This window comes from Nomascus leucogenys, chromosome 10 (genome assembly GCF_006542625.1).
Source record: "Nomascus leucogenys isolate Asia chromosome 10, Asia_NLE_v1, whole genome shotgun sequence".
Lineage (NCBI taxonomy): Eukaryota > Metazoa > Chordata > Mammalia > Primates > Hylobatidae > Nomascus > Nomascus leucogenys.
This window is the reverse complement of record NC_044390.1, coordinates 68539986-68560311: the sequence shown is the minus strand read 5'-3', so window position 1 is coordinate 68560311 and position 20326 is coordinate 68539986. Positions and strand designations below refer to the sequence as shown.

General features: G+C 41.9%; 1 pseudogene; it reads right to left on the bottom strand.

The window, feature by feature from the left end:
• Positions 1-19781: 19781 nt before the first annotated feature.
• Positions 19782-20044, bottom strand: LOC100605001 (annotated as a pseudogene).
• Positions 20045-20326: the final 282 nt, after the last annotated feature.

Genomic DNA, 20326 nt, shown 5'->3' with positions numbered 1-20326 from the left:
CTAAAAGTAAAAATAAATAAAATTCTAAAAATTAAAAAAAGAAAGCTTTTCATCCTCTTCTAAAAATGACAATGGCTGGCAGGATTAAAGAAATTCATGGGAAATTGAAAATCTATCTATGCTTCAATTAGTATTACTCCTGGTATATAAATTATTTTATTTCCTCATAATTATTCTTTGCCTATGCAATATTCTGAAGTTATAAAGTTATGAAACTTGAAATCAAGTATCTGAAGTTTATGTTATTTATTTATGTATTTATTTTAAAGACAGGGTCTCGCTCTGTGGCCCAGGCTGGAGTGTAGTGGTGTGAACTTGGCTCACTGCAGCCTCGACCTCCCAGGCTCAAATGATCCTCTTGCCTCAGTCCCCTGGGTAGCTGTAACTACAGGTGCATGCCACCATGCCTGGCTAATTTTTGTATTTTTTGTAGAGATGGGATTTTGCCATGTTTCCCAGGCTCTTCTTGAACTCTTGGGCTCAAGCGATCCTCCCACCTCGGCCTCCCAAAATGTGGGGATTACATGTGTGAGCCACCGTGCCCAGCCTATTTATTATGTTTATTTATCTTTTTAAGACTAGTCAAGTGCAGTAGTGAGAGGGTGAAAAGAGTAGAACAAGGATTTCAATCTTTGACTGCGAACAATCAATTGAGGTAACTCACTACCTTCAGAATAGCCAGGTTTATGATTTCCTGTCTAAATATCTCAGTATTTTGATGATATCTATCACTACTGTATCATGATCACATTTGAGGAGCTTATTATTGTTATAATATTGTTATCTAATATAATGTTCATATTAGAATATCACCAATTACCCCCGATATGTACTTTATAGCAATTTTGACCCCCTTCTCACCAGGATCCAATTCAAGACCATACATTGCACTTTGTGGTGGTTCCATTTCATCCCTTTAAATCTGGAGGAGTTCCTCAGCCTTTCTTTGCCCTTCACAGCATTAACTCTTTTTTTGAATTTTTTTTTTTTTTTTGTAATGAGAGTCCCTGCAGCTCATTTGCTTATAATAGTGTTAAATGAAGCAATTAATGTAATAAAACACCCAGCACTTGGCCTGGCACAAAGTAAGTGCTCAATAAATATTCAAGATTTTTTTTTTAAATCCTAGCCACTAGACTACTAGGGGCATGATTGTTATTATTACAATTTTTTTTTTTTTTTTGAGACAGTGTCTCACTCTGTCACCCGGCTAGAGTGCAGTGGCGTGATCTCGGCTCACTGCAACCTCCACCTCCCAGGTTCAAGCAATTCTCCTGCTTCAGCCTCCCGAGTAGCTGGGACTACAGGCATGTGCCACCACACCCAGCTAATTTTTGTGTTTTTTAGTAGAGACAGGGTTTCACCATATTGGCCAGGATGGTCTCCATCTCTTGACCTCGTGATCCACCCATCTCAGCCTCCCAAAGTGCTGGGATTACAGTGTGAGCCACTGCACCCGGCCTATTATTATAATTAATACATACAAGATCAAGCAGAGACGGCTTGTTCTCCCTAAGACTTTGTCAGCCTCTTTTGCCATTGGGATAGGGCCATATGATTCATTCTGGCCAAAAGACTATAGGTGAAAGTGCCATATGCTGCCTCTATCTGGAACTTCCCCTGCTACAGGGACCTTGGAGGATGCATGTTCCAGGAGAAGTATCTACAAGATGGAGATAGGTTGCCTGTCACATATAGAATTTCAATGAATAAGAAGTAAATCTTGGCCAGGCGCGGTGGCTCACATCTGTAATCCCAGCACTTTGGGAGGCTGAGGTGGGCGGATCATGAGGTTAGGAGTTGAGCCTGGCCAACACGGTGAAACCCCGTCTCTACTAAAAATACAAAAATTAGCCAGTCGTGGTGCCTCATGCCTATAATCCCAGCTACTCAGGAGGCTGAGGCAGGAGAGTCGCTCAAACCCGGGAGGTGGAGGTTGCAGTGAGCTGAGACTGCACCATTGCACTCCAGCCTGAGCAGCAGAGTGAGACTCTCTCTCTAAAAAAAAAAAAAAAAAGTAAATCTTTTTGTCTCCAGCCACCAGACATTTCACGGTTTATAATTTACTGTAGTAGAATCTAACGTATCCTGGACTAATTTAAGTAGCATGTCCATATAAGGCGTGAATGATAGTTTGACGATTATTCCACAGACTAAATATACGACTTTTTATTGTTGTTTTTCTTTTCCTTTCTTTTTTTTTTTTTTTTCTGAGAGAGGGTCTTGCTCTATAGTCCAGGCTGTAGTGCAGTGGTGCAATCACAGCTCACTGCAGCCTCAACCTCCTGGGCTCAAATGATCCTCTCACCTCAGCCTCCCAAGTAGCTGGGACTATAGGCGTGTGCCACCACACCTGGTTAATTAAAAAAAAAAAAATTGGGGGACCAGACGCAATGGCTTGCACCAGTAATTTCAGCACTTTGGGAGGCCGAGGCAGGCAGATCACCTGAGGTCAGGAGTTTGAGACGAGCCTGGCTAACATCGCGAAAACCCATCTCTACTAAAAATACAAAATTAGCCAGGCATTGTGGTGGGTGCCTGTAATCCCAGCTACTCAGAAGGTTAAGGCAGGAGAATCACTTGAGGAGGCAGAGGTTGCAGTGAGCTGAGACCCTGCGCCACTCCATGCCAGCCTGGGCGACAGAGCAAGACTCCATCTCAAAAAAATAAATAAAATAAATAAATAAGGCCGGGCTTGGTGGCTCACACCTATAATCCCAGCACTTTGGGAGGCCGAGGTGGATGGATCACTTGAGGTCAGGAGTTCGAGACCAGCCTGACCAACATGGTGAAACTCTATCTCTAATAAAAATACAAAATTAGCTGGGCATGGTGGCTCATGCCTGTAGTCCCAGCTACTTGGGAGGCTGAAGCAGGAGAATCACTTGAACCCAGGAGGCAGAGGTTTCAGTGAGCCAAGATTGCGCCACTGCACTCCAGCCTGGGCAACAAAAGCAAAACTCCATCTCAAAAAATATAAATAAATAAATAAAATTTTTGTAGCGATGGGGTCTTACTATGTGGCCTAGGCTGATCTTGAACTCCTAGGCTCAAACAATCCTCCCACCTCAGCCTCCTAAAGTGCTGGGATTACAGATGTGAGCCACCATGCCCAGTCTAAGTATACTATTGATTGTATGTTTATCGATAGTTTATTGATAGTTTATTTTATGTTTCCTGACATTCATACAACACATACTTACTGAGCACTGACTACATATCTGACACTGTACTGTCAAACAGCAAGGAAAACTAGACAGGGTTTTTGTTGTTGTTGTTTTGTTTTTTCGAGACAGAACCTCCCTCTCTAGCCTAGACTGGAGTGCAGTGGCTCAATCTCAGCTCACTGCAACCTCCGCCTCCCGAGTTCAATCGATTCTCCTGCCTCAGTCTCCTGAGTAGCTGAGACTACAGGCGCATGCCACCATGCCTGACTAATTTTTATATTTTTAGTAGAGACGGGATTTCACCATGTTGTCCAGGCTGGTCTCGAACTCCTAATCTCAAGTGATCCACCTGCCTCGGCCTCCCAAAGTGCTGGGATTACTAGTGTGAGCCACTGCACCTGGCCAAGACAGAGTTCTTGCAATCAAGAAGGAATAGTCTAGTAGGGGAGACAGGCATTAATGAAATGATGACAAGTGGATGTATCACTGGCATAAAAATGGACACATAGACCGACAGAACGCAATAGAGAACACAGATACAAAACCACAAATTTACAGCCAACTCATTTTTGACAGAGGCACCAAGAAGACACGCTGGGGAAAGTACAGCCTCTTTAATAAATGGTGATGGGAAAACTGCATAGGATAACCCTATGCAGAAGAATGAAGCTAGACCCCCTATCTCTCACCATATATAAGAATCAAATCAAAATGGATTAAAGACTTAAATCTAAGACCGGAAACTATGCAAATACTAGGAGAAAACATTGGGAAATGTTTCAGGACATTGGTCTGGGCAAAGACTTTTTAGGTAAGACCTCAAAAGCACAGGCAACAAAAACAAAAATAGACAAATGGGATTACATCAAGCTAAAAAGCTTCTGCACAGCAAAGGGAACAATCAACAAAGTGAAGAGAGAGTTTACAGAATGGGAGAAAGTATTTGCAAACCAGCCATCCAACAAGAGATTAATAGCCAAAATATATAAGGAACTCAAACAACCAAATAGCAAAAAAAGGATAATCTGATTTTAAAATGAACAAAAGATCTGAATAGACATTTCTCAAAAAGAAGACAAATGGCTTACAAGTATATGTGAAAAAATGCTCAACATTACTAATCATCAAACAAATGCAAATCAAAACCACACTGAGATATTATCTCATTCCAGTTAAAATCACTATAACCAAAAAGACAAAAAATAATGGATGCTGATGAGGATGTGGAGAAAGGGAAATGCTTGTGCACTGTTGGTGGGATTGTAAATTAATACAACACTATGCAGAACAGTATGGCAGTTCCTCAAAAAACTAAAAATAGAACTACCATATCATGTAGCAATCCCACTGCTGGGTATATATCCAAAAGAAAGGAAATCACAGTATGGAAGAATTATCTGCACTCCCATGTTTATTGCAGCACCATTTACAATAGCCAAGATGTGGAATCAGCCTAAGTGTCCACCAATGGATAAATAGTTAAAGAAAATATGGTACATATACAATGAAATATTATTCAGCCATACATAAGAGTAAAATCCTGTAAAATGCAGCAACATGGATGGAACTAGAGGTTATTACGTTAAGTGAAATGAGCCAGGCACAGTATGACAAATACCACATGATCTCATTCATATGTGGGAGCTTAAAAAGTGGGTCTCATAGAGGTAGAGAGTTGATTGGTGGTTACCAGAGGCTGGCAAGAGAAGTGGGGCAGGGGACAAGGAAGAGAGATTGGTGAATATGTACAAAAGCACGGTTAGAAGGAATAAGATCTCATGTTTGATAGTACAGTAGGGTGACTATAGTTAACAGCAATATATTATATATTTCGAAATAGCTAGAAGAGAAGAATTGGAATATTTCCAACATAAAGAAAGAATAAATGTTTGAGGAGATGGATATCCCAATCACTCTGATTTGATCATTACACATTGTATGTATGTATAATAATATCACATGCACCCCCAAAATATGTACAACTATTATGTATTAATTTTTTGAAAAGTGTTACTGGTGTCATGCTTTAAAGAAAAGAGGGAACCAGGGTGCTATGAGAGCCTGTAGCTGAGAAATGAGATCTACCACCAGCTGGATGATCTTCGGTAACTTAATAGCCTCATTTTTTTCTGTATAAGTACATTGGCTTAGATGATCATAAAGCTCCCTTCCAGCTTTAATATTCTATATTTCTTTGTGAAGTTCTCTTTCTCTTTATGTGTGTAAGCAGTTTTTTAATGGAAAAAAACAATTTAGCAGAAACGTTGGCTAGCTGATATGGCAATGTGACTTCTTTTCATACTGCTAATGTAAATTCAATAGTCATGGGTAGCCTCCTTCAATGTTTTTGCTGAAACTTTGAAACATTGCTTACTAATCATCTTCAGAGGAACTTTGTAAGCTATGAGTAAGCAAGTTTCATTGAATAAGAAAAAGGCAGCTTACATTCATTTAGCAAAGATGGCCCTCTCTGTGGTGGCATTTGGAAAGAATGCTAAGAAAGCTGGTAATGGGATAACATCTCTCCTTCTAACTACCTGAAATCTCATGGTATTCATAACTCTTTAGAAAACTATTGAATGACAATGAATGTATTTACTTGGAAACAATACCACTTTTTTTTCCTGTCTAATACTTGAGTGTGAATTTCTTTTTTTTTTCTTTTTCTTTTCTTTTTTTTTTTTGAGACAGTTTTGCTCATGTTGAAGTCACTGGACGCTAAGGAAGGAGTTCAGAAAGACCTGGAGCTTGAGGGACTTGGCCAGAGAATGCAGACTTAGGTTGGGGTCCAGAAATAGGGATGCCCTAGGAAGACCCTGCCCGCCAGGCCAAGGAGACTACCCAAAACGAAAGATCAAGCCGGACACAGTGTCATAGAACTCAGGAGTTTGAGACCAGCCTGGGCATCGTGGTAAAAACCCATCTCTACAAAAAATACAAAAATTAACCAGGTGTGTGTGGCTTGCGCTTGTGGTCCCAGCTACTCGGGAGGCTGAGGTAGGAGGATTGCTGGAGCCCAGGAAGTCAAGCTGCAGTGAGCTGTGATTGAGCCACTGCACTCCAGCCTGGGTGACAGAACAAGACCTGTTTCAAAAAAAAATTTTTTTTAATTAAAAGAAAAGTCAAGGAAAAATAACTTTACTGCACAGTGTTTTCAGGGGATAACAATGAGTGCCTGGCATGTTCATTACCGAATGAGTTCACTACCTATTATCAAGCACTATAACACGCAACAATGGTCTTGCATACGCTAAAGAAAGAAGCATAGTCTAAGTACTTCAAACAAGAGAAGAAAGGGATGTGAATTTTTTTGAATGACTGAAGGTCTTTGCTACCAGATGCGTAACATCTGTATACCTCAGATAGCTGTTAAAGACAAAAAGAACAAGAAAAAATTAGCATGAACGTGAATTCATGTGACATTCATTCCCACGTTGATGCCAGCGAAAAAGTCAATACATAACAGCAAAATAACTTTAAAAAAATAACATGACTAAGCAAAGCTGGTATTAATAAGTCAGTTCTTCTTTTTGTAAAGGACTCGAAACTTGCTAACTTAATAGGAGGAGTTTTCTCATGCCCATAGCACCATTTTCACATCCCGGATTTTGCCAGATTGGCATTTCCTTCCTTATTGTTAAAGATTGTCAGTATTTTGAAAGGAGAAAAGAAGTCCATTCGAGTGTGTGTAGACTATTCTCAATAATTCTGATAGAACAAGGAGAATTTAAATCAGAAACAATTAAATTTTTTTTAATTGAAAGGGCAAGGAACTTTGGTTAATGTTCTGTGTTCTTGGAGGAAAATGTCATATTTATATTAAAAGTAAATATATTTTCTGCATTCATTCAAGTGAAATAATTCACTTTATTTATTTATTTAGAGACAGAGTTTCACTCTTCTTGCCCAGACTGGAGTGCAATGGTGCGATCTCAGCTCACTGCAACCTCTACCTCCTAGGTTCAAGCGATTCTGCCACCTCAGCCTCCCAAGCAGCTGGGATTACAGGTGCCCACCATCACGCCTGGCCAACTTTTTGTATTTTTAGTAGAGATGGGGTTTCACTATGTTGGCCAGGCTGGTCCCGAACTCCTGATCTCAGGTCATCCATCCGCCTTGGCCTCCCAAAGTGCTAGGATTACAGGCATGAGCCACCGCGCCCAGCCAATTCACTTTATTTCATGTTATTCTTTTGTTGGTCAATGAAATCATTATTTTTTTTAACTATTCTTATTTCAATAGTTTTTGGGGAACAGGTGGATTTTGGTTATATGGATGAGTTCTCTAGTGGTAATCTCTGAGATTTTGGTGCACCCGTCACCCGAGGAGTGTACACTGTATTCAATGTGTAGCCCCCAAAGTCCATTATATTATTCTTATGCCTTTGCATCCTCATAGCTTAGCTCCCATATTTCATATTATTCTTGAGTTGTCTCAAACATGATGTACACATATAGTTTGTAAGGAATTCTTAGAAAAGAGAAAAAAATTCTTCACAATTATATCCATATCTTGTATTACAGAAGGAAATTTGGGGATCCATTGGTTTTCAAATCTTTTTCTTTTTTAACCAGTGGAACATATTCCTACAACAGACTGTCACATAGAATGTCTACAGCTAAAACACAGGAAAGCTACCCTAGTGGGAAAGGTAACTGAGACTGCGCCTCGCATCTGGCCCTCCAAAGGCATCATAGAACTGTTTCAAAAATCACTGATCTATCCCAAGCGGTCGATGCTGCTCAAAAAGGAAAACTAGATTGCCTAACTTAGGTTAACTGGCTGGTCCCAAAACATAAAGCTGGTTTAAAAGAAAATCTGGGGCCCAGCATGGTGGCTCACACCTATAATCCCAACACTTTGGGAGGCCAAGGTGGACGATCACTTGTGGTCAAGGGTTCGAGACTAGCCTGGCCAAGATGGTGAAACCTCATCTCTACTAAAAATACAAAAATTAGCAGGGCATGGTGGCAGGTGCCTGTAATCCCAGCTATTTGGGAGGCTGAGGCAGGAGAATCTCTTGTACCCGGGAGGTGGAGGTTGCAGTGAGCTGGGATCATGCCACTGCACTCCAGCCTGGCCGACAGAGCAAGACTCTGTCGAGAGAGAGAGAGAGAGAGAGAGAGAGAGAGAACCTGGTACTAGAAACTTGGTCTTTGATTCTCAACCCAGTATTCACTAAAAAAAAAATTTTTTTTTTTAGAGTCTCAGTCTGTCACCCAGGCTGCAGTGCAGTGGCACACTCTCAGCTCACTGCAACCTCTACCTCCCGGGTTCAAGCTATTCTCCTACCTCAGCCTCCCGAGTAGCTGATACTACAGGCATGCACCACCATGCCTGGCTAATTTTTGTAGTTTTAGTAGAGATGGGGTTTTACCATGTTGCCCAGGCTGGTCTCAAACTCTTGACCGCAAGTGATCCGTTTGCCTTGGCCTCCCAAAGTGCTGGGATTACAGGAGTCAGCCACCGTGCCTGGCCCCAGTATTCATTTTTAAATACACTTTCTTTGTATCACTATTTTATCACCAGAGTTCAACACAGGATCTGGCACACATCATAGGGTCTTGAAAGAATATATTATGCTGACTCAGTCAATATCAAATAGAGATCATCACTTATATATGTGCTTTTTAAATGATTTTTAAAAAAACTTTTATAGAGATGGGGTTTTGCCATATTGCCCAGGCCGGTCTTGAATTCCTGGGGTCAAGCGATCTGCTTGTCTTGGTCTCCCAAAGTGCTTGGAATTATAGGTGTGAGCCATCTCACCTAGCCAAGGTCATCACTTATAATACACATTAAAAAATTTATTAAAATAATGTAATGCTGGTCACGGTGGCTCACACCTGTAATCTCAACACTTTGGGAGACCTAGGCTGGTGGATCACTTGAGGTCAGGAGTTCGAGACCAGCCTGACCAACATGGTGAAACCCCATCTCTACTAAAAATGCAAAATTAGCCAGGTGTGGTGGCGCACACCTGTAATCCTAGCTACTTGGGAGGCTGAGGCAGGCGAATCACTTGAACCTGGGAGGCGGGAGGTGGAGATTGCAGGGAGCCAGGATTGCACTGTAGCCTGGGCAACAAAGAGCAAAATTGCATCTCAAAATACATAAATACATGAATAAACAAATGTAATAATATAAACTATTTTAATAGTTTTTTTTTTTTTTTTTTTTTTTTTTGAGACGGGGTTTTACTCTTGTTGCCCAGGAACAATTTCAGCTCACTGCAACCTCTGCCTCCCAGGTTCAAATGATTCTCCTGCTTCAGCCTCCCAAGTAGCTGGGATTACAGGCATGTGCCACCACGCTTGGCTAATTTTTGTTATTTTTAGTAGGGATAGGGTTTTGCTATGTTGGTCAGGCTGTTCTTCAACTCCTGAGCTCAGGTGATCCACCTGCCTCAGCCTCCCGAAGTGCTGGAATTACAGGCGTGAGGCATGGGCCACTGCGCCCGGCCTATTTCAATATATTTTAAGTAAAATTTTACGGTAATACTTGGCCTTAAAATATGTTTTAGCCCGTGGCAAAGCAATGTGGATTCATTTTTATTTGAGAGGTATATTTTGAGTGACACATTGTGCTATGCTGAAATGAGCCAAACAGGTCCAACAGCTGCTCTCCACTATGCCTATATGCTTATCCTCAGTCTTTGCATGACTGGCTCCTTCTTACCTCCCACACTTCAGGCTTCAGCTGGAATGTCACCTTCTTTGAGCCCTTTCCTGGCCCTTCTATCTAAAACAGCCTCTTCTTCCTAGTTACAGTTTATCACCTTACCCTTCCTCTCCTCCAGAGAATTTACTGCTCTCTGTATATATCTTACTTACCTACTTGTTTACATGTTGAAAGCTTCAAGTTGTGCCTCTTTTGGGACAAAGCCCCAGAAGCAAGCATGCCCGGGCTCAATGGCCAGGGCTCAGTAAATATTTATTTATTTATTTATTTTTATTTATATATATTTTTAAGACGGAGTTTCACTCTTCTTGCCTAGGTTGGAGTGCAATGGTGTGATCTCGGCTCACTGCAACCTCCACCTCCCAGGTTCAAGCAATTCTCCTGCCTCAGCCTCCTGGGTAGCTGGGGTTACAGGCATGTGCCACCATACCTGGCTAATTTTATATTTTTAGTAGAGATGGAGCGTCTCCATGTTGGTCAGGCTGGTCTCGAACTCCCGACCTCAGGTGATCTGCCTGCCTTGGCCTCCCAAAGTGCTGGGATTACAGGCATGAGCCACCATACCCGGCCTTATTTATTTATTTTTGAGATGGAGTCTGCTCTGTCACCCAGGCTGGAGTGCAGTGGTGTGATCTTGGCTCACTGCAACCTCTGCTTCCTGGGTTCAAGTGATTCTCCTGCCTCAGCCTCCCCAGTAGCTGAGATTACAGGCGTCCACCACCATGCCTGGCTAACTTTTGTATTTTTAATAAAGACAGGGATTTGCCATGTTGGCCAGGCTTGTCTCAAACTCCTGACCCCAGGTGATCTGCCCACCTTGGCCTCCCAAACTGCTGGGATTACAGGCATGAGCTACCGCACCCGGCTAATTTTTGTATTTTTAGTAGAGACAGGGTTTTGCCATGTTGGCCAGGCTAGTCTTGAATTCCTGACCTCAAGTGACCCATCTGCCTCGGCCTCCCAAAGTGCTGGGATGAATATTTATTGAATGAATGAATGAATGAATGAATGAATGATCAAACATGCATAGTGCCCAAGGGCACACAGCTGTACATGATAAACTTAGAATTTAATAAGAGTGTGAATACAGGTTGTGCTTGGAATGGTTGTGGATAGACAGGGGTTCTCCAGCCCTGGAGAGGCAGTTTGGGGAAACAGAAGACTAATAACTGCCCCCTGCATGAATACTTCAGCCCCACTTCTTTCCTTAGCTGGTACTTAACCTCACTTTCCTCAGCTATAAATGAGAGCAATAACATCAACTTTGGCGTCCATTAATGGAAGTCTCTTTTCTCCACGCATGCCAATGAGGCTTACAGGAGGTGCGCTGACTCTACAGGAGCACCACATTGTGTGTATTTAGGGGATGTCAGGAAAGACTGGAATCACTCATCTGAAGCCAATGGTTTCATTAAATGGATTGAGACCCACATGGGACTGTTGGGAGGTTAGCTAGAGAGGGCCCACCAGAGTTCTATTTGCATGAAAGATCAGGAGCCTTCCAAGAAGATTCTTATTCCAAGGAATCACTTAGTTACTGTAGGAGAAAGCCAATTCTGAATGTTGCATGTTGCTACTCACTCAGATTTGAAGAGTTTATGTATCATGTTGAAACCAAGAGCTAAGTTATTTTTTTCTCTTTTTTTTTTTTTTTTTTTTTGAGACGGAGTCTCGCTCTTTCACCCAGGCTGGAGTGCAGTGGCATGATCTCGGCTCACTGCAGGCTCCGCCCCCCGGGGTTCATGCCATTCTCCTGCCTCAGCCTCCTGCGTAGCTGGGACTACAGGCGCCCACCACCTAGCCCGGCTAATTTTTTGTATTTTTAGTAGAGACGGGGTTTCACCGTGTTAGCCAGGATGGTCTCGATCTCTTGACCTCGTGATCCGCCCGCCTCGGCCTCCCAAAGTGCTGGGATTACAGGCGTGAGCCACCGCGCCCGGCCTTTTTTTTTTTTTTTTTTCTGGAAACGTCTTACTCTGTCTCCCAGGCTCGAATGCAGTGGCTCGATCTCAGCTCACTGCAACCTCCTCCTCCCGGTTCAAGCAATTCTACTGCCCCAGCCCCCCAGGTAGCTGGGACTACAGCCACGTGCCACCACGCCCGGCTAATTTTTGTATCTTTAGAAGAGAAGTTTTCACCATGTTGGCCAGGCTGGTCTCGAACTCCTGACCTGAAGTGATCTGCCCGCCTCAGCCTCCCAAAGTGCTGGGATTACAGGCATGAGCCACTGCACCTGGCCAAGTAAGTTCTTTTGACACAGAAGTTTTTATGAGACGTGATGGGGAAAGGATTACCCTGCATGGCTTGAACCTCTCTGTGTGTTGGCACATCGGAGAGTGCACCTGAATATCTCCCCATTGCAGGCTGAGAGAACACGCACGCATGGGCTTTGCATGGGGGTTAGGAGTCTTACAGTTTTATGTATAGAAAACAGGGCCTGAGCAATGCTATGTATTGTTAATAAATTTCTACCTTTTCAGTTCATCTTCTTCCCAGTATCTCCCCAACAGAATATTTTACAGCTGTTGAAAAGAATGAAGTAACTCTACATGTATTGATACAGAATATTTGCCAACTTATGTTATTTTTAAGTGTAAAAAGATACAGAACAGTGTAAATATTATGCTGCTATTTATATTAAAGGAAATATGCATGCATCTGTATATGCATATAATACATTTAGAAAGAAATACAAGACCATTAATAGTAATTAGTTTGGCCAGGCACAGCGGCTCACGCCTGTAATCCCAGCACTTTGGGAGGCCAAGGAGGGTGGATCACCTGAGGTTGGGAGTTTGAGACCAACCTGACCAACATGGAGAAACCTTGTTTCTACTAAAAAAACAAAATTAGCTGGACGTCTTGGTGCATGCCTGTAATCCCAGCTACTTGGGAGGCTGAGGCAGGAGAATCACTTGAACCTGGGAGGTGGAGGTTGTGGTGAGTCGAGATCACACCATTGCATTCCAGCCTGGGCAACAAGAGCAAAAGTCTGTTTCAAAAAAAAAAAAAGTGATTAGTTCTGAGAAGGTGATTCTGGGTGAGGAAGTTAGGGTTGTATATATATATATATATATATATATGTATGCACTGCAAAATGATGCATTGCAAAAATAAAATTGAAATTGAAAATGACTCAGCCTGGACAACATAGTGAGACTCCATCTCTACCAGAACATTAAAAAAAAATAGGCCGGGCGCAGTGGCTCACGCTTGTAATCCCAGCACTTTGGGAGGCCAAGGCGGGCGGATCACAAGGTCAGGAGATCGAGACCACGGTGAAACCCCGTCTCTACTAAAAAATACAAAAAAAAAAAAAATTAGCCGGGCGTGGTGGCGGGCGCCTGTAGTCCCAGCTACTCGGAGAGGCTGAGGCAGGAGAATGGCGTGAACCCGGGAGGCGGAGCTTGCAGTGAGCCGAGATTGTGCCACTGCACTCCAGCCTGGGCGACAGAGCGAGACTCCGTCTCAAACAAAAAAAAAGAATAGAAATTCCTTAGAGTTTAAAGGAAACAAACGTAAATGACTAAAATCTGTTAAGAATAAGATTCATTATACTTTATAGCTCCTATTCAAGTGATGCATTACTTTTACTAGATGTACTCATTTAGCTTATATTTTCCAGCATTTTGAGAAATATTATATGTTTTGCATAGTAATGATTATAATGCTTTACATTTGTGGAGCTAGTACTTTACAAGTTTACCAAGAGATTTTACAGTAAATTTCAATTATAATGACTTACAACCAAAATATTTATCTGATCAAAAATCTGGTAATATGTAATATAGTTATTTATTCTTGTCAAAAATGGTAAATTGATATTTGGGTTAAAGTGTATTTTATAAAACAAATATTGCAAGTTGGTTAAAACAGCAACTGTTCAATAGAAATGCAAAGTAGGATGGTAGGTTCTGAAATGCTTCTACGTTTTTTCCCACAGTTGTGAGTTAAGCAATATTCAAAGAACTTCCTTATTTTAACTTTAAGATTAAAACAACTTCTCTATATCAATAATAAAGATTCTTTGTTTTTCAACAGGCAGAAAGTCCACTTCATTATTTGATATGCAGCATGATATTTAGTATAAAGCAGATTGTTTGACCAGGCTGTTGAAATCATGATATAATAACAAATCATACTCTATGGACAAATCTTTTATGCAATATGATGCTAATTTCTCATGCATAATATATTGTGTGTATTTGGCTTTGAAAAGTGAGACAAAAGCAGCAGTAGCAAATGCCAGTGTTTCAGAAGCTAAAGAGAAATTTGAAATTTAATATCAACATTTATTTTTAATATCATTAACTTTTGAATGGATCAAATTATTGCTTAGCTTGGACTGCCTCATTTGAATAGGCTGGGGAAATTCCAAATTGGCAGTTTCCTCTATGTTCTGGAAAACAATTTTATAAAATACTGAAACATTTGATATCTCTCTGGAGCACCAATGCTGTAGTAAGTTATTCATTCATTGATTCATTTATTCAACAAAACTTGCAACTTACTATACCTGAGGCACTATGGTAAGCCTCCTAGGAAAGAAAAAAATATATATAACTGGTTACTTGTATACATAATGATAAGCAATAATTAATAGTTGTAGGTGATTAGTGTAACATTCCAAGTGCCATCAATGGATACTATAATATAATAAAGAAAGATGGGGGGAATTGGCGAACTAGAGTAGTAATGGAAGGCTTTGCCCAGGAGAAAGAGCTTGAAAAGGTGAGTTGGATTTATATGGAGGGAAGTGAATAGAGAAAGCATCTCAGGGAAGAGAAGCAATATACAGAACTTTATAGCCTCAGTCATGAAAAAGACAATAAATAGACCAGAGAACATAGAACTTCGTAATTACTTCAACAGTTGTCTTAGTCTGTTTTCTGTTGCTTAAAACAGAATACCTGAAACTGGGTAATTTATGAGAAAAGAAATTTATTCCTTATAGTTATGGAGGCTGAGAAGTCCAAGGTCAAGGGACCATATCCGGTGAGAGCCTTCTTGCTGGTGAGGACTCTCTGCAGACTCCCAAGGCTGTGCAGGATGTCTCATGGTAAGGGGACTGAGTATGCTAGCTCAGGTGTCTCCCTTTCCTTAGAAAGCCACCAGTCCTACTCTCATAATAATCCATTAATTCATGAATCCGTGAATCCAGAAATGGATTAATCCGTCATGAAAGCAGAGCCCTTATGGCCCAGTCACCTCTTAAAGGCCCCACTTCTCAATACTGCCACACTGGGGATTAAATTTCAACTTGATCTTTGAAAGGTACAAAAAGGTACACATATTCATGCATTAGCATCCCCTGGGAGCTTGTAGAAATGCAGACTCACAGTCTGATTGTGCATGTTCAAGGTCTTTGGTGCTTTTTTTGTTTTGTTTTGATTTTTTTTAGAGACAGAGTCTCGCTCTGTCACCCAGGCTGGAGTGCATTGGCACGATCTTGGCTCACTACAAGCTCCGCCTCCAGGTTCACGCCATTCTCCTGCTTCAGCCTCCCGAGTAGCTGGGACTACAGGCGCCCGCCACCATGCCTGGCTAACTTTTGTATTTTTAGTAGAGACGGGGTTTCACTCTGTTAGCCAGGATGGTCTCGTTCTCCTGACCTCGTGATCTACCCGCCTCAGCCTCCCAAAGTGCTGGGATTACAAGCGTGAGCCACCTCGCCTGGCCTAGGTGCTTTGTATGTAGACATTAAAGTCTGACGAGTTTCACTCTTGACCAATCCTTCATTTTGCAGAGGAATCTGAACTACAGAGTGGCTGGATGGCTTTCCCGATGATAATGGCAAACCTCACTATACAAGCAAAATCTACAGAGTCCTGGAAACAGTGAGTTTCCCCCGATTCCACGATGTTTGACTGAACTGGAGAGAGGTAGTCAGTTGGATCTGATCATGGAAGTATTTGAATGCTAAGTTAAGAAATTCAAGCCTCATCCTTCATGAATTCAACAAACATTTATTGAACTCCAGTGTGGTAGCACTGGGGATACAGAGAAGAATAAGAAAGACGCTGCCCTTAAAAAGTTAGCCTTCTAAAATAGTAAATAACTGCTATTATTTAAATGTTCCTGTCAAAACTCATGTTCAAATGTAATTGCCAGTCAGGCACGGTGGCTCACGCCTGTAATGCCAACACTTTGGGAGGCGGAGGTGGGCGGATCACGGGGTCAGGAGTTCGAAACCAGCCTGGCCAATATGGTGAAAGCCCATCTCTACTAAAAATACAAACATTAGCTGGGCATGGTGATGGGCACCTGTAATCCCAGCTACTCGGGAGGCTGAGGCAGGAGAATTGCTTGAACCTGGGAGGAGGAGGTTGTAGTGAGCTGAGATCACACCATTGCACTCCAGCCTGGGTGACAGAGTGAGACTCCAACTAAAAAAAAAAGTGTAATTGCCATTATAACAGTATTAAGAGGTGCTGTTAGCTGGGCACAGAGGCTCATGCCTGTAATCGCAGCACTTTGGAAGGCTGAGGCAGGAGGATCACTTGAGGCTAGGAGGACCCTTGGCAACATAGCAAGACCTTGCCTCAGAACAAAACAAAACAAAAAAGAGGCGCTTTCTCTTTTTTTTTTTTTTTTTTTTTGAGGTGGAGTCTTGCTCTGTTACCCAGGCTGGAGTGCAGTGGTGCGATCTCGGCTCACTGCAAGCTCCGCCTCCCAGGTTCACGCCATTCTCCTGCCTCAGCCTCCCGAGTAGCTGCGACTACAGGCACCCACCACCACGCCTGGCTAATTTTTTTGTATTTTTAGTAGAGACGAGGTTTCACTGTGTTAGCCAGGATGGTCTCAATCTCCTGACCTCGTGATCCGCCCGCCTCGGCTTCCCAAAGTGCTGGGATTACAGGCTTAAGAGGTGCCTTCTTTAAGAGGTAATTCAGTCACGAGAGCTCTGCCATCATAAATGGATTAATGCTGTTATCTCAGGAGTGGGCTCCTGATAAAGGATGAATTCAGTTCTATCTCTCCTCTTGTTCTCATAAGCTTGCTTAACCTTCTGCCATGTTATGATGCAGCACAAAGGCCTCGCCAGAGGCAATGCCATGCTCTTGGACTGTCCAGTCTCCAGAACTGGGAGAAATTAATTTGTTTTCTTTATAAATTACCCAGCCTGTGGTATTCCATTATAGCAGCAGAAAACTGATTAAGATAGTAACCAACAATTACGAACATTGGCAATGAGTTTTAAAGGTTTCCAATAGAGAAATTAACATGATATATTCTGTGAACATTTATTGAGTACCTAGTACAGGACAGACTTTATTAGATGCAAAGCGGTGTTCAAAGGTATTTGAGTGTGAGGAGAAATAGGCTACTGTCCAAGAGTAGGAGATAAAGGATGAATGAATAAGATTTGGTCACTGTGAGGCCAGAGAAAGGCCCTCTGCATTAACCCATAGGTGGCAAGGAGAGGTAGAATTTGGCTCATTGAGCAGAGAAATAAGAAAGTTGTGAGAGTAAATCAGATTTTTAGAGTTGTGTTTGTTTTACTTTTTAGTTAGCAAAAAGATATGTTTGGTTTTAGACATATGAAGCTTGAGTGAATATCCCATAAAGAACTCTCTAGTAAGTAGTTGGAGATTCAGAACAGAAGCTTGAGAGAAAATCAGGACTGGAGAAAAAAGGGTTCATCAGATGTTTTTGTTCATAAGAATCCATTTTCTTTGGGAGGCTGAGGCAGGAGGATTGCTTGAGCCTTGGAGTTCAAAGCTGCAGTGAGCTATGATCATGCCATACATCCCAGCATGGGTGACAGAAGGAGACCCTGTCTCTTAAAAAACAAAAAGCCAACAGTTCATTTTAATCACTGGTAAGTCAATAGGATTGATTGGGCAGTTTCAACTTGTTGATTGGTTAGATATATTTCGTTTGTTTTTATTTATTTATTTAGAGACAGGGTCTCACTCTGTTGGTCAGGCTGGAGTGCAGTGGCATGATCACTCACTGGTGCAGCCTCAATCTCCCCAGCTCAAGTCATCTTCCTGCCTCATCCTCCCAAAGTGCTGGGACTACAGGCATGCACCACCACGCCTGGCTTTGTTTGCTTTTAAATAAAGTTCCAAAGCCTTTGCTTTCTCAGCTACAACTAACACAGTTATGTTTAATTATAACAATCGTTATGTTCACTTTTGGGACTCAGAAAACAATATCCAGCTGAGTATAGTGGCTTATGCTTGTAATCCAGCACTTTAGGAGGCTGAGGCAGGTGATTGCTTGAGGCCAGGAGTTCGAGATCAGCCTGGGTAACACAGCAAGACTCTGTCTCTACAAAAACAAAAACAAAATAGCCAGGCATGGTGGCATGTGCCTGTAATCCTAGCTACTTGAAGGCTGAGGCAGGAAGATCACTTGAGGCCAGGAGTTTGAGACCAGCCTGGCAACATAGTGAGACCCCGTCTCTACAAAAATATTTAGAAATTAGCTGGATGTGGTGGTGTAGTAGTTTCAGCTACTTGGGAGGCTGAGGTGAGAGGTTCGCTTGAACCTGGGAGGCTGAGGCTACAGTGAGCCGAGATCATGCCACTGCACTCCAGCCTGGGTGACAGAGTGAAACCCTGTCTCTTAAAAAAAAACACAATACCCCCAAAATGAAGGCCTCAGAAGCAAAACTTTTTCTCTTTCTCCTGATATTCTTTCAGTCCCATTCTCCCCAAAAACTAGCCATAGAAACCAGAATTCCTCTTCTCAAAGCAGATCATAGAAATCAGAACCCTTTTTCCCCAAAGCCAGCCATGAAACCTAAAAAGATTACTTTTATTTTCCTTCTTTCTGTGTAAAAATTGGCCAAAAAAAATTATCTGACCTATCTTCTTTGACTGTTGATCCTAAGACCCTGCATTCCAGAGAGGGTCCTGCCCCATAACCAAAAAAAAAAAAAAAAAAAAAAAAATACCCAGAGAGGCTGAAAACAATCTGGACACACAGGCATTTCTGGGTGTCCTACTCAGGCTATTAGCATTAGGTCATAACCTTTTTGTCCAATCACATTTCTGCACCACTGTTCTAGTTTGTAAACCTAAACATTAAAGGACAATTTTCCCTGTATTTTTGGATCTTCATTCTAAAGGCTCCCGTGTATACATTTTAAATAAATCCGTATGTCTTTTCTGTTTTTGTTTTTCATTTATTTTATTTTATTCTTTAGAGACTGGGTCTTGCTATGTTTCCCAGGCTGGTCTCCAACTCCAGGCCTCAAGCAATCCTCCTGCCTGAGCCTTCTGAGTTGCTGGGATTACAGATGTGCACCAACTGTCCCCAGTTGTTTTATGTATTTTCTTCAATTAATCTGCCTTTTTGTGGACTGATTTTTCAATACCCTTCAGAGGGCCAAAAGGAACCTTTCCTTTGGCCCCTACATCACAAAAGTCACCTAATTTCTTTTTCCTGACAGTGCAACATTAACAGCAAAAATGCCAGTAACCAAGTTTTTTTTTAAACTCCATTTTCCAAGTCCTATTGTAGTATATTTTATCATGCAAGTGTTCACTTTTTAAAATATATTAGCTAACTTCAACTTCAGAAACAACAGCTGTCCTATAGCCTACAAAATTTGACCAACTATATAAATAGTTATAGTTAATGCATAGCTGGGTAGTTTAAGTTCCTCTAAAAATTATGTAACAAATAATTTAATTTTTAATTTTTTGAACTTTTTTTTTTTTAATAATAGAGACTGGGTTTCACCATGTTGCCCAGGCTGGTCTTGAATTCCCGGACTCAAGTGACCCTCCTGCCTCAGCCTCTCAAAGTGCTGGAATTACAGGCATGAGCCACCTCCCAGGCTCAAGTGATTCTTTCCACCTTAGCCTCCCAAATAGCTGGGACTACAGATGTGTGCCAACACGCCCGGCTAATTTTTTTTTTTTAATCCAAAATGTGTTTATTGAGATGGTTTTCCACTCATCTTGATTCAGAGTGCTTTTAGTGCTGCTTCCTCCTAAAGGAACATCCTTCTGTAAGCCTTGCTTTTCCTCTTGTAGGCTAGCAGTGGACAGTAGAGCAGCCAAAACACAAAACTACTGTTTGTGCATGCTAAAGACCATGGTGATTTTATAGCATCCTGGGCATTTCACATCCATGAAGTAGAAACTGGGGCTCTGCACCAGGCGTTTCCTCTTGTGTTTCCTCTCCTCTTCTGAAGAGGGATGAAGGAGATCTTTTGCAAGAGGCGTGTTCTCGTAGGTAGGTCATCACTGCCAGAAAGGATTTTTTACTTTTTTTTTTTTTTTTTTGAGACAGAGTCTCACTTTGTCACCCAGGCTGGAGTGCAGTGGCACGATCTCGGCTCACTGCAAGCTCCGCCTCCCGGATTCACACCATTCTCCTGCCTCAGCCTCCCGAGTAGCTGGGAATACAGGCAGCCGCCACTACGCCAGGCTAATTTTTTGTATTTTTAGTAGAGACAGGGTTTCACCGCGATAGCTAGGATGGTCTCGATCTCCTGACCTCGTGATCCACCCGCCTCG